Source organism: Molossus molossus, unplaced genomic scaffold (assembly GCF_014108415.1).
Source record: "Molossus molossus isolate mMolMol1 unplaced genomic scaffold, mMolMol1.p scaffold_m16_p_19, whole genome shotgun sequence".
NCBI lineage: Eukaryota > Metazoa > Chordata > Mammalia > Chiroptera > Molossidae > Molossus > Molossus molossus.
The window spans coordinates 6,814,592-6,840,509 of NW_023425354.1; the positions used below are offsets into that span (position 1 = coordinate 6,814,592).

General features: G+C 52.2%; 1 protein-coding gene and 1 non-coding gene across 4 annotated transcripts in view; one reads left to right on the forward strand and one right to left on the reverse strand.

Annotated features, from left to right (window-relative positions):
* SLC39A11 (solute carrier family 39 member 11) overlaps nucleotides 1-25,918 on the forward strand; it is a 306,424-nt gene that overhangs the window by 183,419 nt on the left and 97,087 nt on the right. The gene's annotated exons all lie outside the window — the stretch shown is intronic.
* LOC118635096 lies at nucleotides 13,538-13,644 on the reverse strand. Its single transcript, XR_004960443.1, has one exon. It is a non-coding gene; the product is annotated as a U6 spliceosomal RNA (small nuclear RNA).

The following is a 25,918-nucleotide window of genomic DNA, read 5'->3' on the forward strand; positions in this document are numbered from 1 at the left end:
GGTACGTTCCAAGACTCCAAGTTGATGCCTGAAACCACAGATAGTAGTGAACCTTATATATACAGTGTTTTTTTCCGATACATGCATACCTATGATAAAGTTCAGTTACAAATTAGGCACAGTAAGAGATCAGCAACAATGGCTAGAATGAAATAGAACTATTATGCTGTAATACAAGTTTGTGAATGTGGTCCTTCTCAGTCTCCCTTAGAATGCCTACTGCACCTCGGCTGGTCTGGCTCAGCAGTTAGAGCATCGGCACATGGACCAGAGTCCCAGGTTCGGTTCCCACTAAGGGCATGCACCTCAGTTGCAATTTGTCCCCGGCCCCAGTTGGGGTCGTGTGGGTGACAGCAACTCAATGTCTCTCTCTCACATCAATGTTTCTTTCTCTCTCTTCCCCCCCTCTCCCTCCCGCTCCAGCTGAAGATAAATGCAAAAGTGTCCTCGGGTGAGGATAAAAAAAATACCTACTGCACTATACTCACCCTCCTGTGATGATACGAGATGATAAAATGCCTTATCAAGTCAGGAACTTTTTCACTCAAAGGAAGTACTTCCCAGCTTCTGGTGGGCATATCCGGACGTCTAGCATCCTCTTGTGCTCTGGGGCCACCGTTAAGTAAAATAAGGGAGACTTGAACACAAGCTCCGTGATACCATGACTGTCAATCTGGTCATTGAGACGGCTGCTGCATGACCGACAGGCGAGCTGTGTGCACGGGGAGACGCTGGACAGAGGGATGAGGGCCAGCTCGAGGTTTTGTCCCACCCCTGAGAATGGCGCACAATTTAAAACGTGTGAAATGTTTATTTCTGGAATTTTCTGTGTAATGTTTTCGGACCCCGGTTGACTACAGGGAACTGAAACCATGGGAAACAAAACCGTGGACGAAGGGGGACTGACTACTGTATATGTCCTGTGTTTCCTAGAGAAGGAGTTGAAAACGCTGCTTCCTTAGAATGCCACTCGGAGGGCTCAGATAGTGTGGCATCACTGCTATTAACGACGGCAACCACCTCTAGCAGATGTCAGGGGATGGAGGATGAAACAGGCCAGTAAATCCTAGCCAACGGCTTCTCATGAAGTAGACAATCACCTCGACCTGTAGCCGCGGGAGAGAGGCTGCAGAATGCTGCAGAATGTCTCCCCGGCTCTAGCGCCGGCGTCGTGAGGCAGGACAGTGTAGAAGGCATGTCCTTGTCACTTGCTGAGAAATCTCTAAATCAACAGCAGATGTTGTCCTTTTCCCAAAGTGATCCATGGAAGGCCAGCTCCATGAGATACTCTATAAATAGTAAGAGGGGGAAAAAAGATTCTGTGGTGGACTAAGTTTGGGAAATGACATGCATTATATTCCCTTTGGGCGGAGTAATAATACCTAACATTTTAGAGGCTCTGGAAAGCCTACAGAGAAGAAAGTTGCTTAACATTATTTAACCCAGAATTTCCCAAACACTTTTAATAGTTTTGCTGAGCTACAGTTGACTGTACGCATCTAACAGGTGCATTACGGTGGATTTCGACATAGGTGTGCACCTGTGTGCTTATCACCACAGCAAATTCCCTTATTATTATTATTTTTTCTAATCCTCACCTGAGGATATTTTTTCATTGATTTTCAGATAGAGTGAGAGGGAGGGATGGGAAGAAAGAGGAAAAAAACATGGACATGAGAGACACATTGACTGGTTGCCTCCCGCATGACCCTAACCAGGACCAGGGATCGAACCGCAACCGAGGTACGTGCCCTTGACCAGAATCGAACCTGAGAATCTTTGGTCCTCGGGCCAACGCTCTAACCACTGAGCCAAACCAGCCAGGGCCCAACCAATCCCTTTGTGTCGCTGTTGAATTTCATCGTGTGGATGTACCTGGTTCCGTTGTCCATTCACCACCGACAGGCCTTGGGGTTGTTTCCAGTTTGGGGTGATCACAAACAGCTGCACTGGGCGTCCTGTGTAAGTCTCTGTACGGACGTGCGCTTCATTTTCTTTCGGATGAGCACCGGCCAGCGGGATGGCTGGGCCACGTGGTGGGTGACTGCGTTTTCACGAAGCAGCCGCACCGTTTTCCTAAGCGGTTCTACACTTTTGTGTTGGGTTGGCTGTGCAGGAGGTTCCCGCCCTCCACACCTCACCCACACTCGGTACCTTCGGTCTTGGCCATTTCAGTCCAGTAGGCGTCACGGTGTGTCCTTGGGACTGAGGATGTTGGTTGTCTGTCCATGTGCTTGTGTGTCATCAGCTCTGTCTCCCCAGCCCGGGGTCTCCCGGTTCCAGCTGAGGTCCCTGTCCTTGCTCTGTGTCCCAGGAGCTGAGCGGGGAGCTCGCGGGGCTCACTTCGGTTCTTGCCCCCCTGCGAGGTCACTGTCCTGATGGCCACCGCCCCTTGGAAACGGGGTTTCATCTCTGCTTCTGTCCGGTGTGTTTGGGCTGTTTCGGGTGGGAGGGCAGATCCAGTCCCCGTTCCTCCGTCTCTGCAGCCAACAGGACCTTCTGAACGTCTTTCAGTTTATCTGACTGAAAATTAGATGTTCTTATCTGCTTTTATTTATTTTTAATTTTTTTTTAATCTCACAGGATTTCAGTTCTGTGGAGCACACATTGGCAGAGATGAGATTATAGTTAATAGACTTGATCCGGGAGGCCTCTGATTTTAATTAGTGTAGCACGTTTAATTAACCCGGAAGATGTCTTTGAGTGGCTGCCACGGTAACACTGCCTGGCCTTCCCGTCACCCGAGACGTCCGCGATCCGTGTGCCCGTCTTCACACGTCAGGTTTGTAGCCGGGACAGGCGTCATCTCTTCCGTTTTAAACACGAGGAAAGACGGTCACACGATTTTTTTATTTTTAGTGACTAGCTCTCAGTCATCCTCTCTGTAGTGAGTCGAGGTCTAGAAATATGCTCTCGCCTTTGCTCTGTTCCCGTTGAAGCCTCCAGGTGTCCACTGGTACCAGAGCTGAGGTGGGTTGGTCTGTGAGCCGGAGGGTGACCTGCAAAGTTTCAGGACCGACGCAACAATGTGTCTCTTCTGAGGCTTAAAATGTCTCACACGTGAATGTGGGATAAAGTGCAAAATCCTCGAGATGACGTCAAAAGCTCTTGTTATCTGTCTGTTGCCTGTCTTTATAGAATCTTCTCTTCTCTTCTCCGTTTCTCACCTGCATTCTAGCCCGCGGGGCCCCGTGTGGTTCCAGAGAGCCCCTTGCTCTTCTGCGTTTCCCTGCCCCAAGCTTTGGCCCTCCTGAGTGGAGAACCCCTCATCTTTCAGGCTGGCTCAGGCCTCTCTTCCGATCTTAAGACCCCTGGCCTGCAGGCGGGGTGAAGCATGGCTTTCCCTCGCTCCTGTTGTGCAGACCGAACACCCGTCTTACCATCGTGCATTAAAACCCTCCGTCTGGCCCGGCCCGTGTGGCTCAGTGGTTGAGCGTCGACCCCTGCACCAAGATGTCGCTGGTTCAGTTCCTGGTCAGGGCACATGCCCAGGGTGTGGGCCCGATCCCCAGTGGGGGGCGTGCAGGAGGGACCCATCCATGTTCTCTCTTATTGATGTTTCTCTCTCCCCCTCCCCCTTTCCCTTCCTGTCTCTGAAAGCATTCTAAAAAATAAAATACAAATAAAACCCTCCCGTCTGCTCTTCTCCCCTCCCACCAGACGTCCTAGGTGGCGAGTGTCTGTAAGGCAGAGACTTGGTGCCTGTCCATCCCTCCGTTTCCCACACGCCTGAGCCCCGGCTGGAGCGCGGGCCACTCGGACCAGGCTTTCTCCCCAGTGCACACCCCGCATAGCGGAGAATCGCAGATGCAGGCACAGCCTCCTGAGTGCGCCCCCGCCGTCAGGTGACCGGGCGAGTCCCAGAACTTCAAGTCTCCGCCTAACAGGGTGCTTTTCTGCCGTGGAGACAGCACCCGTGTGGGACCCTCACACTGGCAGCGTTGCGCTCATTCCGTCCAACTGGCACGGGGGCGGCCCAGGGCCTGTGTGTCCCTGTGGCCTGGTGGAGACAGCTGGCCCGGCAGCCAGGGCTGCTCAGAGGCGCCGGCAGCTGCTTCCTTCATGCTGCTCGCCTCTCCGCGTCCCTTTCCCCAGCACGGGCTTGGCTTCGTGGGAGTTTACGTCACAGCCTCTCGAGGTCTTCAGTTCTGCAGAATTGCGGGGGGAGGGTTGGTGGCTGTTAAGATTTGTTTATTTGCTACTTTCAGGGAGGTGGTGCACATTGGCATTGATCACTCTGATTCATCAGCGGAGAGTGAAGAAACGCTTTAAAGAAGACTTTTCTTCTGCGGTGTCTTCCTAAGTGGAGGTCATCCCCTTGCTCTCTGGAGCCAGCAAAGCTGCAACAAAATAGGATTTTTTTTTTTTTTTTCTGTCCTCACCCGAGGATATTTTTTCGATATTTTGTTCAGATAGAGTGGGAGGGAGAGAGAGAGAAACATCGACGTGAAAGGGACACATCGAGTGGCTGCCACCCACACGACCCCAACCAGGCCCGGGGACAAACTGCAACCAAGGTACGTGCCCTTAGCGGGAACCGAACCCGGGTCTCTCCGGACCGCAGGCCGATGCTCTAACTGCTGAGCCAAACCAGCCAGGGCAAAATAGGATGTTTTAAAACAGGTTAGAATAGGTGTGTCTTTTCCCCCCGTTTCACTGGCGGGGCTCAGAGTGGGTGCCGCGTGAGGCCGCCAAGCCGCCGCAACGTTTTAAGTGCGTTTGCTGCAGGTGTGCTGTTCCAATCCCTGCTTTACGCTTCCATGCTGTTTGCTCTACTGGCTGCTGTTACTTTTTTGGACCTAAGTGGTGGCCGATATTGAAACGTGTAAGTGATCAACCCAGGAAACGTAAGTTTTTTATGTGTAGGTTAATTTTACATTTCAAGTCCAGGGAAAACATTTGAAGTATGAAGTGAACTTCCCTTTGCTCAAAACTTGATGTTGATTTTTCTGGTTATGGGATCAGAGTCAGCGAGGCATTAGCCCCAAGAGGTTGGGTACGGGCGGGGGTCTTGCTGGCCAGACGCCCCTTCACCTAGAATCCCGGTGCTCCCATCCCTGCAGCCTGTTGTCCCAGGACAGAGGTCAGTAGCCCAGGATTAAATATCCGTTTGGAGTTGTAAGACATTTTTGTGTATCTGTCTGTTTCTTTGAGGACATGGCCAGTACCTTCCATCACATTCTCCAAGACATCTGTAATTATAGAAAGAAATGTGTTTAAATCACTTTTTGGGGACAAGATGTGGGAGCAGTCTGGGGAGAGACGGGAGCTTGTATTTGTCTGGCACCCCGTCGACAAGAGGTGACCCGCATTGGGCGGCAGTCTCTTTCTGTTCGGTCTGCCTTGGCTCTGTGAGACAGAAAGTTCTAGAAAGCTGGGTGATGCCAGGTGGGCAGAGCCATGGGTGTTAACAGAAGCAGCGAAACCACGCCTGGGTGGTCTCATTAGAGTTCCTGCTTCTCTGACGCTGTCCCCCAATCTGAAACCTCGTAGGTTCTTGTCCCAAGATGCTACGCCCTGACCTTTACGAGAACCCCTCTGGAGACAGGTGTCTTCTGAGGTTCAGCTCCAGGGCACCAGGGATTCGGACTGACGAGTCCCTCTGACAGACCCGGAACGAAACCCTTGATAAATGGAATGCAATTTTCTTTTCCAGTCCAGGACCACCGCGCTGTCTGTGATACAGGGAAGAGCCACTCAGACATTGACATTTAGCCGTCTCCATCTATCTTCCTGATGGAAATGCAAGGAGCAACGTACAGACCACTTAAGATGCGAAGAACGCTGAGAACACATTCGTTATTAAAGATGCCTAGAGATGACTTTATCCCTGTGTGCACAGGAGGAATGCGAAATAACCTAGTGCAGAAGGGGTTAAAGTGACAAAGAAACCAGACAGACGCTCAAAATGCTGCTGCTGCTGCCCTTTCTGGGTCTGCAGTTCTCACATGGGCGTCGTCTCCCTGGGCTTGGAGGGAATATTTCCACGGTCAGGCAAGGGTGACTGCGGGAGCTCCCCAAGCTATTTAGGAACAAATCAAGATCCTCAGGTCACTCTCGTGCGTAGCTGCACGGCTCGGATGGCCAACACAGGTGTCCTTCCTCCAGGAACATGGGATCACGCAGATCTGCCCTCAACTTCCTGTTCTCACCAGCCTCATGATCTGGCTAGCCCTCCAGGCAGTCCTAGCAGTGAGACTTCGTTTTTCTTCCCGTGGGGGGTTTTATGTATAAGACTGCCTCCTTTTTTTTTTTTATCCTCACCCGAGAACATTTTCTCATTTATCTTCAGACAGAGCGGGAGAGAGAGAGGAGGGGAAGGGAGGGAGAGAAACGTCAATGCTTGCCACCCACACGACCCCAACCGGAGCTGGGGACAAACTGCAACCGAGGTACGCGCCCTTAGCGGGAACCGAACCTAGGACCCTCTGGTCCGCGGGCCGACGCTCTGACCGCCGAGCCAAACCGGCCAGGGCTGCCTTCACGTTTAAATGCTGCTGGGTGGAATGACCGAGCGGCCGAGATGCCCCGTGTTGGTTGGTGTCGTTACCTGGGTTTTCTGTGTGCTCACTCAGTGCTTTGTTCCGTAAGTGTTCACTGAGCATCTGTGTGTCAGGCGCTGGGACTCTGCCACTGGACACACTGACAGACACCCTCCCCCAGAGCCTGTGCTCGCGTCGGGAGCACCGGGGATAGACGACGTGAAGAGGCAGACCACGGAGGAACTAGGGGGCCATGCCACGCGTGGGGATCCGGATGGAGGGGGGAAGCAGGGACACAAGCCCTGCGGCCGGAGCAGCTGTGTTCAAACAGGGAGGCCCCGCCCCCGCAGGGCTGGGAAGCATGTGTGTTTTCCTGACATACGTGAAGAAAATAGGGTAGCGGCTGCCTTGTGGCCTGAAATCTCCAAGAGAAGTGACCACCAAGAGCCCTTTCCACAGTGTTCCCGGAGGGGAGGGATCCCCTCATTCCATTTTCAGAATGAAGACGGAGCCCCGTCCAGTGAGGTGCCCCTGGTGTGGAAACTGCAGCCACCTCGGAGCCGGAATCAAGCGCCCTCAGCCGGGGCTCAGCCCCAACCCTTCATGACTCCGTGGAGCGCGGCCCATAGGCCCGGTACGGGCATCCAAGTCCGGTGGCTAGGAATCCCTTCCTTCCGAAATGACCTGCAATTTTTTCCCTCTTGTCCGGCTGCAGATTTTTCCTCCACTCCAGCGATCTCTCATGAATAATTGGGGGGCGTAACGGGTGGGTTTCAGTTGAGCACCACCAGCTGACTTCAAGAGAGGCTCGTACTTCTTGTCCCCTGTCCCCCCATTTTGACATGCCGCCGATCGGGGCGAAAGAATTGGACTGTTCTGGGCTCACCCACTTGACCTGTGACCTGCTGTGTCTGAGCGAGAGCAGCTCAGGATAGAACAGGGGGTGCAGTCATCGCAGGGCTTTGGGGATTCAGCTGCTCACCTCCTGGTCAGCAGGAAGGGCTGCAGTGGGAACAGACATCGCCGTGTCCCCTGGACCTGATTTTGACCCCCACAGACAGTGACACCAACGGGGAAGTAAGCATCGAAAGGGAAAAGGAAGGACATGAGAACAGAAACGCTGACTCCAGGATAGGTCCTCATTAGCACATGAGCACACAGAGACGGGTCATCGGTAAGAGCCACCCGAGCGTGGACGGCGGATACGTGCACGGTGGGGTGTGTGCGCGTGCACACGCGCACACCTGTGCACACGTGGGAGGTGAGGGGGGTGGTGGAGGGCGGAGCGCTTGGCATCGCTGGAGTTGAGTAGTTTTTCCACAGAACTACGTCTGGCTTTGCAAGTTCACTGCTGTGTGTCGGAGACCCTGGATCCGGGGGTCCGGGATCCCTCGCCCTCCTCGGAGTCCTCAGAGGGCGGCAGCGTTCGGGGAGGTGCCTGTCACCCGGCCCTTGTGAAAGCTACATCTTCCTTTTTTGGCAGCTTGCAGGGACAAGAAAAATGCTCCCCTCTCCCCGGGTGTAATTGAAGTTTCACCGGCAAAGTCAGCGATGATGAATTAAGTGGTATATTCACAGCCTTAATGTGAACGGGACTTAGACTAATGTATACAGTTCCCCTAATTGCATTCCTCTGGACTCCCCTACCTCTGAAATGTTACCCCAGCATCATCTAATTACACCCGCTTTCCGGTCTCCCGGCAGCCCCGGCTCCCCCTCCCCCCTCCGCAGTGATTTGCTCTCTCTCCTACCGCGTTTGAAACACATGGACCTGCCTGGGCTGTGCGGGTTGTGAGGTTTCTCTGTCCCCCCGGTGTACCCAGTCTGCAGCCGCTGTGGCGCTCCCCAGCTGTATTTGGGGTGTACAGAGAGGAGGCTATGTCTTCAGGGGAAAGAACTGGAAATGACTAGGTGCCGGACTCTCCATTCTTTGTCCGATTTGCTTCATCCGCCGTTGGCTGGGAGACCCTGGCTGTGCTCATTCTCCTTGCGAGGTGTGACCAACACAGGCCGCACCCCAAGTCGCCACCATGTCCCCCCCTCGCCGAACTCTTCTGCTACTTGACTCTCTTTCCTCTCAGATGGTCCCAGGTGGTCTCTTTGGGAGCAAGGTTTTGAAGGTGAAAACCGGAGACAGATACCGGAATTTTCTCTCCGGACTGGGAGTGTATGGCTCCTGTATCGGCCCCTTTACCTGAAAAGCGGGGGTGGGGCCTTGAATTACCAGGGACAGGGTTCCCCCTTGTCCTGGCGCCTGGACTTGCTCAGCATCCCTGTGGCAGCCTTGAAAGATGCCCAGCTCTTGTCCTCCGAGCAGCCGGCATTGTCGGGGTGCAGCTCTCCCGTGATCTGGGAGAAGGGACAGCTTGGGTCCCGGGGGGCAGGGAGCACGGACAGGTGGCCCTGCGTCCACCAGGGAATGCAGAGGGGACTCTGGGCTTCTCTCTTTGCTTTGGAGCAAAACGTCACCCACACTCCCCTGGCCCAAGGCTGCCTTCCGCAGGCCAACTTTTCCAGCCCCTCATTTTCTTGCCCCAGTGTCCGCTGCCCAGACTTCGTCGTCTCTGGGGTTTGTCTTGATGGAGGAAGGAACTTGTGGATGAAAGGGAGGGAGACCCACCTCAGACCGGCTGGAGGAAGAGGATGGGGCACTTAGGGACGCAGACTCCAAGGGCGCTGAGGTCAGCGGGGCCGCAGGGGCCCTGGAATTAGGAGAGTGATGCCGACGGCACGTGTCTGCGCGTTCTCTCTGCCTCCTCTGCGCCCGTGTGCTTTCTCACCCTGCGGACTGCTTTCTCTGCTGTCCCGGGCCAGTGAAGGGCCACCTCAGCTCCCACGTCGCTGCATCCTCAGGTCAAGAGACAGGTTGAGTCTGAGAATCTGGCAGAGTGGGTGAGTGGTACCTGCCGGGCCCAGCTGGCCACCTGTGGGGAGCATAGTAGAGCTCTCCTGTATCCCAGGCTCCCACAGGGCGGGAGGCACCCCCAGAGGAGCTGGGTGGGCTGTAAGCAGTTAGCTGGGGCACACCCCAGAAGATCTATAAATCAGGGGTTGTGGGTCTTGGCTTCCAGCCCCCTTCTCCTGCAGGACTCTGTCAGCTAGGTGAGATCACCTGCCTGATAACCCCCACCCCCGGATTTGGACAGGAGCACAAACACCATCCGGGCATGGCTCTCTCCCTGTCCACCCGCAGCCCTCCGAGTGACAGGCATCATTGCTGCAGCCAGGGAAGGGGGCTTGCCAGAGATTTTTGGAGATGCTCAGGTGACGTGTATCATAGGCTTATTGGCAGGCAAACCTTTGTTAATCAGAAGATAAGTGAGAATGTAAAATGATGCTTCAGGCTGATCCACAGCGACATCGTCTTTGGAGCCACTTAACAGGCAAGCCAAAAATCTGCATGGGGGTGGCCAGCGGAGGAGGGGAAGCGGGGACCCTCTGCATTTGGAGAGCATCTGGGGCTGCTTGGGACCAGCCTCTTGGCTGTTCTCCTAGTTTGGCATCCAACCAAGACTGAAAACGAACGAGCAGTCGCCCTGATGCCCTGCAAGGACGAATTGCCTCTGGGCACAGCGTTTTCAGAGGAGGTGGATTGCAGGAATCATTTCCTGCCTGGGGCTGCCTGACCCCCCTGGCAATTATCCCAAGACCCTTGCAGGTGCACACACAGAGTCTAGGTAGAAATGTGCCTAAGTGCAGATGTTCAGAGGAGTCCCAGGGCTCTGCTGTGTAGAGAGATGTGGAAGACAGTTCCAGAGCCTCTGCCGAGACTGACGGCACATCCAGGGAGCGTCCCCCACGTGTGCACCTGTCTGCCAGGTCCGATTACTCAGTGTGGTCTGCGGACCTCCCAGCATTTAGAATCACCTTAAACACTGATTGAAAATGTGATTCCTTCCTTACTTTAAACCTATTTAAATAAACGAGGTAGGTTTCTAAAATGCCAATGTAGAAAAATGTGCAGGTTCTATTAAGCAAAAAAATAACCTGGCAAATTACAAAACTGGAAACAATATTATTCCTTTGGGGTAAAAAGTAAAAACAACAACAACCCGTTGAAAAGGACATATGTCCGGGTATTAATGTAATGTTTTTTCAGGAAGAATCCATGCAAATCTATGACCAGTAGGTTACCTTGGGAAGAGAGACGAGGGGCTAGGGAGGGGACTCCTAGTTTTCATTTCAACCCTTTATCTTCTGTCTGCATTTCCAACCACGCATCTGTGTTACTTTTATGCTTTTCATTGTCAGCAGAGGTTATCTGGGCAGTGGGATTACCTACCAGTTCCTCTATGCTCTTTCTGTATTAAGAAAATCAATTTTCAAAAAATGCTATTTTAAAGAAATGAACCTGCCACTGATGCACAGATTCTCTGGGGAAGGAGCCCAGGGTTCCACATTTAACATGGACACTGATATTTGAGAATGCGGGGGATCCGCGCATGCCACCCCAAAATAGGCCACTTCAGCACATGGGTGATTTGGAGCTGAAGACACTTAGAAATGGCAGGTGCAGGAAGGGCTCTCTGACCTCCTCTTTACTGCTTAAAATTCGGACATAAAATTCCCCATGGAAATGGTACACCCCCCCCCCCCCCGTACCAGGAAGAACAGAGGACTTCTTGTCACCAGAGACTCTTAGTAGCCCAGAGAAGGAACCAAGAGAAGTCTATGTAACAGAACTTATTAAAAAAACTCTCTCTTCCTTTAGTTCCCCCATATATTTATTTACCTTCCCACACTTTGTTGTCCCTGAAAACCTAAACCCCTTTCCTTGGCCTTGTCACTTCTGTACAAATTTGTGGTTCTTTGTTAAGATGCTACACAAGCCCTGAGTTCTAACCACCCCTTTGAGTTACCCATCACTGAGTTTCTCCCATGAGTATGTGTGTTGCACGTGTCCATCAACTCTATTTTCCTTTGTTCATCTGTTGGTTATTTTTTTTAAGTTTCATTTCCAGGGCTTCAGCTGAAGAACCTAGGCATTTCTGAGAAAAGGTTTTTCTCCTCCCCTCTAAGAATCTGGCTTTTAACCCCAGGTGCTCCCAAATGGACATCCTGACCGACGCCAGGGCCTCCTCAGCCAGCAAGTGCTCTCTGGTGCTTTCTTGTCAGTTCCCTGACTTCTGCTCAGGGAAGGAAGCACCAGGGCTCGTTTACTGGGGTGCCCACTTCGAATGCGCATTCCTGAGCCTATCCCCAGAGAAATCCCTGACTTCCTCTTCGGGGGGATCCGGTGGAGAAAACTCTTTTAGAGAGCTCATGATTAGGCCAGGTCCACCTGGCTGATCTCTGTCTTGAGGTCATTTGTGCCTAATCACAGGAGTGAAGTCCGGTGTCTTCATAGTCCCGGGGCTTACGCCAGATCACAAGGGGGAGGGGAGAGCCGTGGGTGTGTCTGTAGAATTCTGCCTGTGACGTGAATGCCGGAGAGGACGTTTCTGTGTCTCACCATGAATACGATACTTACCATAGGTTTCTTCATAGATACTAAAGATAGTTCCTTTTGATCCATAATAGTTTGCACCTATACCCTTAAGTGAGTATGACTTAAAACTTTCCCATCTCAGAATTTGTTGGGGTGTTAGGAAAAAATATATGTGGATGCCTGGGCTCCACCTCTGATTTACCCGAGGCAGCTCTCCGGGGATGGGGCCAGGGAATCTGTCTTTTAAAATTGCAGGTGATGCTCAGTGATATTACGGTGTGAGAATATTTGTTCTGGGTGTCCTCAGGGAGGCGGTGATGGTGAAGCCAATGCATTCCTACAGCTTTTTTGGGCAAACGGTTTCCCTCTGAGTCGAATAGTCTACAGACAGAGAGACCCGGAGATCTTAATTGCTTTGTGCTTGGGTGTGGTGTGGGGGAGGGGTTTTTGGCTCAGTGGCTTATCAAAAGCCTCATCTTTGGAGGTGATTTTGTTTGGGCGGGGGAAGGGATGATTAAAAGGCACTTGGTGACATAAAAAGAAAGGGATAGGGGAAGAAGACAGGAGAAAATCTGAGCTTTAATTTCGAGGGGTTTGTGTCAAAACGTTGCCTGGGTTTTAATTAAGCGGAGCACCTTCTTCCCCATTCCTGGTTGATCGTGGGTTGCCATGGCAGCAGGCACATTGCTCTTTGAAGCCCACCCCACTCCCAGCCTCTGGCACAGGCGGCCCTGAAGCCCCACGGAGCCCAGACCTGACTTCTCTGCAGGCTTGTGCTGCGATGACAGAATGCGGGCCAGATTTGGGTGGGGGAGGTGACAGCCTGCCACTTCCTGGTGGGGAAATGCTACACTCTGGCAGCTGTAAGAAATGTGGGCTCTTCTGGGCTGGACATTCTGTTTCTGCCCACGTGCTTTGGCCTGGATTCAGGAGTCATAGGAGCGAAGGTGTCTCAGGCTATCCCATGGGCAGAGCACCTCTTTGCTGCCTCCCCTTGGCTGTCACTCACCAGCATCTCCATGGCTTTCCCTCTAGTCCTTGGGTCCCCCCAGAACACTTTCCATGGGCTTCCTACACTGACACTGGTTCCCATGTTCCTGGTTTGGTGCCTGGAGGAGATGATGGAATCTGTCCTAAGAGAGGTTGTAGGAAGAGGAATGCGTTCCATTTGGTGCAAAATGCTAGTGAGACCCCCCATGAAGATCGTACCCCACATGAACAGTCGGCAAGAGGTCTGGACTGGAATTCAGCCTCCGGAGTCCATGCCTGATGGGTTTTCATTGTGTTCTTCCGGGCCCTCCTTCCTCTTCATTATGTTACCTGGAGCGCCTGCCGCATGTACAGACCCCTGAGCCTGCCCAGGTCAGCCGGGAGTCCCAAGAACCTACACTTTTTAAAAAAATGTTTTTTTTTAATGTGATTGTTGTACAAGTTATTTAGGTGATGTTTCTTTAACTTTATGACAGTAAGAATAATTCACAGGAGGTCTGCCCTCTTAACAACCATTTAAGTCTACAGTACGTCATTGCTGACTATTGGTACACTCACTGTCATACAGCCGATCTCCGGGTCTTACTCATCTTGCTGAACTGAAATCTTATGCCCATTGATTTGTGACGTGCTGTTTCAAAATGTGGAACGTTTCATCAGTTTGGGGGTCATCCTTGCGTGGGGGCCATGCTGATCTTCCCTGTATCTTTCCAATTTCAGTAAATGTGCTGCCGAAATGAGCCCAAGGATCTGCATTTGGCTCGAGCTCCCCAAGTGGGGGTTTGTGTTGTCGTTCGTTCGTTCGTTCATTCATTCATTCAGTCATTCTTGCGTGCTCAAGTTTGAGAACCGCTGTGAAATTCTACACTTGGCCTGGGCTCAGTTAGTTAGGTCCTCTGCCCTCTGCCGCTCCCAGACCGCTCCTAGCGCGCTCAGCTGGCCTCACGTCCCGCCTGTCTGTGTGGTAAGCGCTCCAGTGTGGGCGAGGACTGTGCCGCCCGTCCGCCGGCCCTGTGGCCGTTTCCACGTTAACGGTCAGTAACAGTCTGACCATCCCCCGGAGAGTCACGCCTTCCGAAGCCCTCGTTTGCAGTAAGGCAAGTGTGCTTGTCGCTCGGGCTGCAAGACAGCTCTCAGCAGCCGCCTCCGCCCCTTCCCTGAGCCCATGCCAGAGGACATTTGTCCCCCCCCCCCGAGGAGCCATGCCACTCTTCATGTGTCCCTGGTGGTCGCTGTCTTAATAGGAACAGTGTGAGGAAGTCTGTTCCCTGCCCGGCAGACGGTTCCGCTCTGCCCCATTAAATCTTATCATTGCACCAGGCAGGGCCTCTTTTGTCCCCACGCTGATTTCACCGATAAGTCCCACTCCATTAATTTCCCATCTCCTTTATTCCTGCTTTCTCAGAACCAGTTCTTCTCTCTGTCGCCGTAGCCCCCAAGCCGACTCAGGTCAGCGCAGATACCTTTGGCTGTCGGTCTCCCTTCCGACCCAACGCTTCCCACGCGGAGAGCGGAGGGCTCCAGGCTCCAGCCTCCCGCCGTGGGCTCCACGCGGAGCTCTCGGGCATCTCCGCAGTGTGTCCCGCTCGAGCTGTGGCACAGAGACAGCCACGCTGTGACGATGTGGTGGCCCTGCGCCTCAGCCAGACGGTGGAGAAGGAGATGTGTTACCCATGCTGGGGGCTGCATTCTGACAGCTTGATTCGTCTCCAGAAACCCGTCTTCTTCTGTCCCTTTCCCTCCTTACCTGTGTGTACGGGCAGGCTAGGGAGTAGAGTGGAGCTCCGGCTGCCCGGCAGTTAGCTGTCTGGTGCTGTCTCATCAAGCCATTAATTTTCTGTTGCCAAGGTGACTTTCTAAAAATTATTTCTCTATTTTTTAAAATAGTAAACCTGAAAATGGAAATATAATGGCTTAATGAAACAGCATCAGATATATGTATGTGTGTGTGTGTGTGTGTGTGTGTGTGTAGTACAGATCATTTATGTATTTATGTATGTATGTATATTGTGTACGTAGACTGTCTATTATAGTTTTCTCTGGACAATTGGCACACTTCAGGGATGATAACCTACTTTATCCCCATCTCCCTGGTTGTAACATTTTGTAGGAAATGCAAACTGATGTATTTTTTAAATCCTCACTCGAGGATATGTGTTTTGTTTTGTTTTGTTTTGTTTTTTTAGAGAGAGAGGAAGGGAGAGAGAGGAGACAGAAACATAGGTGTGAGAGAAACATAGCTCGTCTGCCTTCCGTATGTGCTGGGGATCGAACCCACAACCTCGCATACGGGCCTTGCCCGGGAATCAGACCTGCAACCTTTATGGTATACGGGATGACGCCCCAATGAGCCGAGCTTCCAGGCCAGGGCACAGCTGGTACTAATCTTACCCTAGTAAACGACATTAGATGAGTACATGTGCTGTGAACCTCAAGGAAAGGGAAACAGAAAGTTACTTTGTCTTCCAAAGCAAAGTAGATCATCTTAAAGGGCACCGGGCTCTCCTGTGGACAGAAAGTCTCTCTTACCTTCAGCAACAGGCAACTCTTTCTGAAAGTCACAAATGTCGGCATGATTGTGGAATCTCAAAAAGCAGTCACTTTATGCCCTGGCCTGCTTGGCTCAGCGGTTAGAGTCGGCCCGCGGATCACAGGGTGGCTGGTTTGATTCCGGCCGAGGGCACGTACCTCAGTTGTGGTTTGATCCCCGACCCCTGTTGGGGTCCTGCCGGAGGCGACCAGTCAATGTGTCTCTCTCACTAAAATCAATAAAGAGAAAAAAGAAAACAAAACTCTCAGAGACAAACATTTAGCTGTATTGACACATTGTGTAAGTTATTAGCATCTCAGCGAGATGCTACTGGGTCCTTACCTGTAAGCCCGTGCCGGTCGGAAGTGAGCCCAGCCACCCACGAATGTCCCTCAGGCTTCAGCTCTAGCTCTGCAGGCTCTGCCCACCCGCGGGTTCTCCTGCTCGGGGGACACAGGGATACTGGTGCTTGTGCCCCGCATGTTCTCTGAGCAGGCCCTACATCCCCCCCGCCACTTCCACTATGCACGGGAATTTCTCCCTTCTCCGTGAGCTCGTCAACCACGGGTCCCACCCCAAACAGCCCCTGTTCATCTTGTGACTCTCTTGGTGCTGATCAGTGTCCAGGAGCCTTCAGCCCTGGGGAGGAGGGGCTTCCTGTGAGGAAGAGGGGAAGGCGAGGCGGAGACCTGCACCCACACGCCTCTCTCGGGCTCCTCCGGGCTCCCCCCTGCCTGAACCTGCGCTTCTCTGGGTAGGCTTCTGGGCATGGTTGAAGTGTGGGTGACCACGGACCAGGACTGGCCAGGTCAAGAAGATTGGCTGCTTTCGTGGGCAGAGGGGTTCATCTGGCTGGAACTCGTGGCCAGGAGACCACTGTGAGGAACCCAGTGGGCAGGATTGGTGTGGGCAGCGAGCCTCCTGTGAGAAGGCCAAGTTCAAGTCCTCTGAGCCCTCAAATGTCCATTTTGTTCTGCTGTGAAGGCAGAAGCCTACAGAGCGAACTCACCTGGAGATGCTTAATTATTTCCGAGTTACAGGTTCTGGCAGAGACCAGGGCTAGGCAAGGCTGCAGAGTTGAGACTTCCCAATGCAGCATTTATTATTATCATTATTATTATTATCATCATTATTATCATTTAAAAGATTTTTTTTTCTTTATGGTTTATAGAGAGAGAGGGGGAGAGAGAGAGAGAGAGAGAAACATTGATTAGAGAGAACATCGATTGGCCGCCTCCTACATACCCCTCACAGGGATCTGGCCCACAATCTGGGCATGTGCCCTGACCGGGAATTGAACCGATGACCTCTTGGTGCATGGGTCGGCGCTCAACCACTGAGCCACACCAGCCGGACCCAATGCAATGTTGGAAAAAAGAAGGGCTCAAAAACCACTGACCAAGATAGCATTTACATCACAGAACTCATAGAGCCAGAAATATTGGCCCTTTTAAGTTCAACCAGCATTTGGCCAATTTAAGTGATGATTTATAATTCTGTCCAGCTAGCTTTTATTATTCTAAACACCAAGCTCTCTAGAGGCCTGAATGGTAACTGGTCGTGGCTGATCTTGAAATAATTTGGACAATAAACATATTATTTTCTTCTAACAGGAAAAATGCTTGGGTATGTTTTTCTAGTTCTCTGTTTGGCTACTGGGAATTCTGCGTGGTGACCTCTGTTAGCTGAAGGAAATCAAGTGGAGAACCACTGATCCAGGAATATATAAAATGCGGGCTGTATTCATGCTTTATTGCTATTCAGAGTCGTGTTTCCAAACAGTGTGATTAAGTGGAAAAATTTGTACGTGTGTGTGTGTGTTCATCTGTACCCACAGAATACATATAAAAAAGATTGTCAGGGTTCTTGTAAAGTGATCACCTCTGGTGGTGAATGATTTTGTTTTTCTTTGTGCTAATTCATCTTTTCCCCTTTTCTTATAATGTATGCGCATTTTTATATTGTCAGAAAATATTTTAATACATTTTAAGGGGGAGATAATGCCTTTTAATTGAGGGCACAAAGAACTGTTGATGACTCTGGGCTAATGAATGTGTCCCTCACTTAGTGTTCGTTTCGTGTTCTGTGAACAGTCGGAACGTGCTGTCCCTGAAGCTCATCCCGGGGACTTTCTTACGGGGTTCCACACACCCGGGTCCTGGACATAGCCACCCTGTCTTACTCACTGGGGTGAGCAATCACCGAGGCTGCCTGTGTTCCGTGAATAAGATATTCGTGCCAGAAGGGGCTTGGAAGTCTACACAGTTCAGCTCACTGACTGTTGGCAGAAGCTAGACCTTTAGAGGTTGGGACTTTTCTAAGGTGTGCGTGCAGAACACGGAAGATGGAGTCGGCCTGAGAATTCGGTGCTGTGGATTTCATTCACTCAGTTGTCCTTCTAAAGGGAGAGGAAAATCTGGTGTAAATTAGTGTGGAGTCGAAGACGTCGAAGACATGGATGTCTGAGGACATGAATAAAGCTTCCCTGTAGTAGCTTTCCCCTGTTCTTGCCTTCTTTTTCTCTCTCCCTCCTCCCTGCCAGCTGCTTAGCTCCCACATCCCTTGGCCAGGTTTGGGACTCACCTCTCCCCTCCCCTGGGGAGTTCTGGTGGGAGGCGGAGCCTGCCCTGCAGGGTGGCGGTTGCATCACCAGCCTCTCTTGCAGCTAGAGGTGACCATGGCCTGACAGTTGGGTGCACCTGACAGTGGAGACAGAGGTGGTTCTAGCATGAATGACCAGCACTCAGTGCCAGTGACCTAAGCAGGGCATTTGGTTCTCAGTATTGGGACAGAGGTGCTGCCCAAGGGTGATGGTGTGTTGGCATTTTGTTGGTGTAGCAGGATGTCCTGGTCCCCCTCAACCCTGTTTGGGTTCAAAGATGGGCACTGTGGCCTCCTGGGTTGGTTCCATGAGTCCCTCAATACACTTCCAATGAATGAGTTGGTTTCTGTTGCCCCCCATTGGGGATCGGGCCCCCAACCTGGGCATGTGCCCTGACCAGGAATCGAACCGGCGACCTCTCGGTGCAGGGGTCGACGCCCAACCACGGAGCCGCACCGGCCGGGCATCTCTTACCCTCTTGGAACAGAGACAGAAAGCAAAACCTGCATCTTCAGGCGCGTGCTTATCTTCTTTTTCCTTTTGTTTATCTCCAGCGATGATTGTTCGCATCCCGCAAAGCAAGAAAATCCATAAGCCAGGAAACGTCTGCGGAACGTTAGTGTCACGTAAACCTTTCAGTGCCTCACTTCCCTTTCAGTCACGCGGCCTTAGACAAAAGACAGGTTCTGTTTTCCTATTGTGGTGCGCAGAACGCAACGCTCTGTTAATATCGACAGGGTGTATTGTAGCCGCTGAGCATTTTCACGGAGCTGCCCTGTTTTGAGGGAAAGGGAGATAGAGACAGAGGGGTTATGTCGACCTAGACCCTGTGCAGCCTCTATGTAGACTTAGGGAAGAGCGAGAATGCTTTGGTTTGGGGAATATATTTTTCTCTCAATTCTGCAGCTGCTTACATTTCTATGGGATGGCCCCCGTCCTCTTAAAAGAAAGGGTGATTTTGCCCGGCCAGTGTGGCTCAGCGGTTGAGCATCGACCCACGCACCAAGAGGTCGCCGGTTCGATTCCCTGTCAGTTGTGGGCTATACCCCCAATGGGGGGCAAGCAGGAGGCGGCCAATCGATGTTCTCTCTCATCCATGTTTCTATCTCTCCCTCCCTCTCCCTCCTTCTCTCTCTAAAATAAAGAAAAAAAAAAGTTCAAAAAAAGAAAGGGTGACTTTTATTTAATGTATGGGAATGATGATGCCTATCAAGCCAATTCAATTACTTCTCACTTTCTAGCCTTAAATTGCTGTGTCTTCCCTACTGCGTGTTTGGAAGGGAGCCCTATGTCTCCTGAGGTGCCCAGATGTTACTGAGGGTCACGTAATATCCCTGTCTCCTGCCTTGAGACACCCGATTGGCCAGAAATGTCTGGACTGGTGTACATTCAGGTGCAAAGTAAAATTTAGTCTGTATCAGATTATCCTGAGTGGGGATGTGGGGGATCAGTGGCTTGTCCAGTGCTGATTCCTGGGCTTCTCTCCTGGAGGTTCTAATTCAGTAGCTCCGGGGCGGGCTCCAGGCGTGCCAGGGGCTCCCACCATCACCGCGGTGGATGGTTCTCCCACGCTTGGAGATGCGGTGGGCGAGCCTATTCGCTTTTGCCCTCGGAATCAGAGACGATGTCAGAGCAGCAGTTCCTGCAGCGGAAAGTGAGCCAAGCGACAATTCAGTTACTCTCAGCAGTTGGACAGCAGCCCAGAAGTAGGAGCTGTTCTCTTGGAGCCTCTTCCCCAGCCCCCATCGACCCCCATCGACCCCCATCGACCCCCATCGACCCCCATCGACCACCATCGACCCCCATAGACCCCCATCAACCCCCATCGACCCCCATCGACCACCATGCATGTTACAGAAGGAGCTTCCATCTTTCTGGGAGAGGCTGTCTCATGCAAAGTTCTCACAAGCATTAGTGTGCTTCAAAATGCCCTTTTTAAAAGGGGAGTGTTGGGCTCTTTTGAAGTAAATGTCACTTTTTGCTGATGGGCCTCTCCAGCCACCCTCCCTCCCCCAAGATATGATGATGTCTTTCCCAATGTGATGTTTGCGTTGAACACGCGTGCAGGGTAAGCTAAGAACTATGGATAGAGACAGCTCTGGACCCCCCCTGGGATTTATTCTCACACCTAAGTCCATTAATCGGGAGTGAGTTCACGTTGATGAAGTGGTGTTTTCTGCCTGTAAACGAGAAGAGCCCCTGGTAGGTGGACGTTTCGGTCTCACTGGAAATGTTGGCTCTGTCGACCGAGAGCAGAAATGATTACCTTACTCAGATGCTAGGAAGGAACTCGTGTTAGTGGGCAATTTGCTTCCCTAAAGATGAGAAATCTTGAGGTAACAGCGACCCCATCTCTTCTTGTGGCATGCGTTCAGTTTTTACCAATTACGCAGGTCTGTGTGTGTCTGTGTTGTCACTAAGCAACTGCTCGCTCATAAGCAGCAAGGTGAGGTGCGGATTGCTCTTGGTGCCTGGGACATGCGTCCTGACTGAAAAGACAAGGGGGTTGACTCGGCCCCCCTTCCACAGACAGCACGCGGCCCTCTGACCATCGTGGGGCTGTGGGCCTCAGAATGATCGACGCCCATGTCTGTGATAGTCACAGAGGTGGCAGATACGTCTGTCATCACGTTTCTTAGACTCCAGACGCCCCTCCGCCTACAGGTTAGGAAGTAAGCGTAATAGATACTCGTTATCTTCCCACGAAGCTTCTGTGGTCTCTGATGGAACCTGCTCCCGCCCTGGGTCATCCACGACCCACGCAGTCCATCCCCAAAGGTTCACACTGAGATGAGTGTGGGCCGCGTTCAGGGCGGAGGTCCGTCCGTCTGCCACACTTCTCCCTGCCCAGAACTTGGACCCTGAATTAGGCCCAAGTAGGACTGTCAGATAAAACACAGGATACCCATAGTTAAATTCGACCATCAGACAATGACGACTCTTTAGTGTAAGTCTAGCCCATGCGGTATTTGGGACATACCCACACTAAGACTTTTTGTTATGCCTGAAACGCAGGGACAGCTGAGCATCCTGTTGTTTCATTTGCTAAATCCGGGAACTCTGGCAGGGGCCTGTCCACGCAAGCTTTCCTTGGCTCTGTGTTCTGGTTGCAGAACTGCCGTGTGGCTTGCAAGAATCCCAGGGTCGCCCTGGCCGGTTTGGCTCACGGTTAGAGCGTCGGCCCGCAGACCCATGAGTTGCGGGTTCGATTCTGGCCAAGGGCACGTACCTCGGTTATAGTTCGTCCCCAGCCCTGGTTGGGGTCGTGCGGGAGGCAGACAGTCTATGTTTCTCTCTCACATCGATGTTTCTCTTTCTCTCTCCCTCCCTCCCACTCTGTCTGAAGATAAATGGGAAAATATCCTCGGGTGAGGATTAAAAAAAAGAAAAAGAAAAGGGTTGTGGGAAGAAGAAAGCAGGGACCAAGCAAAGCTCTCACGTACCTTCTGCTTTTGAAAACAGCGATGTTTCGATACTGAGAGAGAAAAGTACTCTGGGGACCACACCAGGCAGTGGCATACGTAACACCGATCGCGTGGTTTGTTAAAAGGCACGGTGCTGTCTGGAGGCACCTCGGCCAGGTGGACACGCTGTCCGACGAGGAATCGTGTCTGCGGCTCCCAGCGAGGTCTCATGAGTCACTGACAGATGGAAGCGGATCACAGGAAAATGACCCGTGTCCGTCAGGAGTCAGCTAATCATGTTATCAGGACTTAAAAAGGCCTCATTGGGATAGAGGGCCTTTCGCAAAACAGGAAAAAAATATGCCTGAAACGATGAAAAATACTCAGCTTTACTCGTAGTCGAAGAAATACAGACGAAGGGAAATAGCATCCCCCCCCCCCCAACTGGTTCCATTTATTTCCAAATGAGAAATACCCAAGCTGGCTAGGTAACAGCCCGATGAGAACTTGCAAACTGTGTCGCCAGGCAGAGACGCCGTGTGGCCTTTCTAGAAATCACTGAGGCAAACGACCAAGAGTTCCACTTCTGATTAACATCGTCCGTGTTACTGATTGTTTATGTAGGTGACAGGTTTTGCAGTGATCTTGATAGAATAACAACAACAACAACAAAAAGGGAACTAGCCTAAATGCCCAGTGGTCGAGATTAGGTAAATGATCATTTGTATTGTTGGAAGTGCTTGGGAAGGTTTTCCATCGGAGGGGGGACATGCTTGTGTCACGGAACAGGGGGCCGCAGTGGTGTAACACACCTGCCTTACGTACAACTACCCGGAAAAGCAGGGAAGGAAATAATGCCAAGCCCCAGTATTTGTTGGCAGTGGTGTGATTGTGCGTGGTTTACATGCCCCCTGCAGGCTTCGAGGTTTTCCAAGGACGCTTCAGTACGCATTTGATGGCTTTAGAATCAGAAGGGAGGTTGTTGGCAGGCGTGTTTTCTCTGGGGCACTTGCCCATTGGCGGGATGGCTGGATGGCTGGCCAGCCCGCCCTCCCTCAGCCGCTTACACCCATTAAACCTATTACACTGACGAGAGTTAAATGAGCGCTGTGCTGTTGGTTTCGTGCCAGGGCCTCACACTTGCAGCCTGTGTGCGGCAGTCCGAGGGGCCCCGAGGTCTGAGGACACGCCTAGGTGCGTAGCCTTGCCGCTCAGGGAAGCGAAGGGGTTTCCCCACGCAAAGGCTCTGTGAGCGCTGTGTCCCTTCTCTCTTTCCTTCGTCCCTCGTCAAACCACGTCTGCTCCGTGCTGGCCATCCCCTGCCCGCCCCCTTCCCCGATCCTGAAGGTCTCACGTCCCAGGTGGCCAGGCTTCTAAGACAGCACTTCATGCAGAAGCTCTGAGTCAGAACCCTCGCCTTGGAAACCCCTCCTCTCCTTGGAACGACCGGGCCGTGGACCCCCAGCAGGTCCAAAGCCAAGAATTAATTTCTATTTTTTTTTTCTCTCCGTTTCAACTGATGCTTCTCTTTTTTTGTGGGGAGATTAAAGCCAAAAGTACTTTGAAGATGTGGAAGGTGGAAGGGAGCTTTGGGTAAATTTTCTCTTGTTCGTTTTCGGAGGCATACACCTGCAGGTATGATCCCCTCCCCTGTGGTTCTGCTCTAGGGAAACAGTGGATGGGCAACAATTAGTTACAGGGAAGCGCGTGAAAAATTTAAGCATCGCTGCACAGATCCCGCCAGTCTTCAGTAGGACTTTCCCTCACGTACTCAGCTGTGTCCTGGGGTAGCTCAGCCCCTGGTACACGTTCCAGTGGTCTGTAAGAACCATTAAGCCACAAAACAAAGATGTAGTGCGTGAAGTCCACACAGGCACTTTTCCAGGGGTGGGTGCCCATTCTGGGTGAGCGGGAGCAGGAACAGTGTGCCCCCATGTGGCAAGAGCCTGGCACTGCATCTTTTAGCATCTGGAAAAGAGGGACCAACCCTTCACACCCGAATAAAAAGGAAACGGTTTCCCAGAGGACAGGATTAAAAATAAACAACGTGTCCTCGAGCCATTAAAAACTAGAGTCACAAAGGCTTAGAAATCTAGAAAATGTTTCTGAAATTTTAAGTGAAACAAGTGGAATATGGAACTGTGCATTAAAACATACAATCAGTAGTAAAAGGGCCACGATCCCACTGCAGCCAGTGTGACCCAGCATCTGTTTTTGCCATTTGCACTGACTGCAGATACGCAAAACATCAGTGTACGTGAACTGGACACTGGGTAGGGACAGATGACAACTGTTGTGTTAGGGATGCTGGGGACCTTTTACCTTTGGGCAGTGGCCTTGAAGGCGGTTACATTTGTAGCTTTACTAAAAGGAAGGTGGCAGAGCTGTGGAGAGGTTTAGAGACGGTCCCAGGCTTCAGCTGTGCATGTCTCCGAGCCGAGGGGTCCTCTGCTCAGACTGGGACAACCACTCTGGCTCTTAAATTCCCCTGTGACCATCAAGAAGGGTCTCCGTGGGCCTTAGTTTCTCTGTCTGCCCACGTTGATGCTAGCCAGTGTTGAGTAATTATTTTGCGTTCAAATTCAGGACAAGTTATGTAAAGGAAGTCATGCTAATCCCATAAATGATTTGAGAAACACAACTAGATCCTTAGCAGGCATGCTCACAAGAAATATGAATTTCTTCCCCAAATTATCCCGATTCTCTGGAGGAAGGAGAAAATATTCGTCAGTGGTCCCTCCCTTTTCCCTGCTGTTGGTTGGCCTTTTGAGTGTGTACACACACAGTACACGGTGAAGATAGGTTGCCGGCTACTCTTCTTTTTAGGTAACGGGTTTAGCTTTCACAGAGGGAGGAGGGGGTTAATGGGGGAACATAGGGGGGGCATCTGTAATACTTTCAACAATAAAAAATGTATTTTATATATATATATTTTGCTGGAGAGAGAGAGGCTTACAGCTTCAAGAAGCAGCTGCTGGTTCAAAGTGGTTCAGGTCCCCTGATCTAGAAACGGCAGGACTTTGCACCTCACGGGAGGGGGCCAGCCCTGTGGGGAGGGGTCTCCCCCACAGCAAGGCTCCTTCGCTGTGGTCCCTGGCTTGTGCCCCTGGACCCCTGTCTGCTTTTGCTCACAGGGGTGTGCTGGGACAGAATCGTGTTCCTTGCTTAGGGGCGAGGAAACCAGGAAGTCATGTGCCTCAGCAGGTCACCCCGAGGTCCAGTGGGAAGAGGAGCCTTGAACTGGTCCCCTCCCCCCCCCCCCCCCCCCCCCCCGTTCTGCTGGGTCCTCCTCCTCTGCAGAAGATGAAGCAGGGACCACAGGCTGAGCCCCAGCAGGGGTCCCCTCTCTGTGTGGCTTCTGAGTTGCTTGCGTTTACATTTTAAAAGAGGTGCTTGGGTAGTGATCTGCTTTGAAGTGGTTCCTCTCTTCCCTCTGGAAAGAATGGCAGCCCCGGCTCCTGCTGGGTGTTAATAAGCATTTCCCGCTGACACTTAGACGCAGCGGGTTGGAGGGTAAAGAAACACCCCTTCCTGGAATGGCTCCAGGTCTGTCTGTGAGTGGGAATGAGGTCGATACGAGATTTCCTCCGAGTCTTCCCGTCCCTGGTGTCACCCACTGTCAGCTCACGAGACCCTCTGCCACCTCAACATCTGGGAACCGAACACCTGGGACTTCAAGCCTCTAAATGTCACTGCGGTGACTGCTCCCACTACCCTTTCCGGGGCACAGAGACCAACCCTCCCCCCTCCGTGCCCGTGAGCCGTGGGGCCCGGTTAAGGGGTGGCCTCTGGAGGCAAAGGGCCTTGGTGTGGGTCCCAGCCCCTGGAGGGCTGTGCATCCTGGGACAGGTGCCCCCTCTCTGCTCTTCAGGCTCCTGGTTTGTTGAAGGGAGTGACCTCTACTTCACAGGCATTTGTAGGGACTGAGATGACTAAGGGACATTCTCACATCACCTGCTGGCCGGTGTCGTCCACGTGTTCCATCCCTAAATGTCCTTCCTCTTTGCCCGGTCCTCCTCCAAAGGGGTCTGAACCTTTCCTCTTTCAGGAAATCTCCTGGGTTCTCGTCACTCTGTCCTGCTCTTGTCCCCGCAACAGGGATGACCGTCGCCCCGGGAAGCGGTCGGGCATTTTCCCTGATGGAGTGTGAGGGTTTCATGAGGCTTAGCTAGGAGAGGCAAGGAGACTCTCTGCTCAGGACACCTCCGGCTCCTGATGGATTCGGACTGATTTCCCTTGTCGCAGACTCGTTAGTGGGAGTTTAACTTTCACAGGTGGGTTGGGCATCCACGGAGGAGGCACCGCCATCAGCCCCCCACCTTGGGACCCCAAGGCCAGGCGTGCTTTTTCACCTGGGCTCACAATGCTTCATGCTTCTCGATGTTCTTGTGAGACACACGTGGTGCTGGGATTTGCTGACCCTGTCCTGTCTCTGGGGCTCTCTGGGCGTTGTTCGCCGACGGTGTCCAGTCTCTGGGGCTC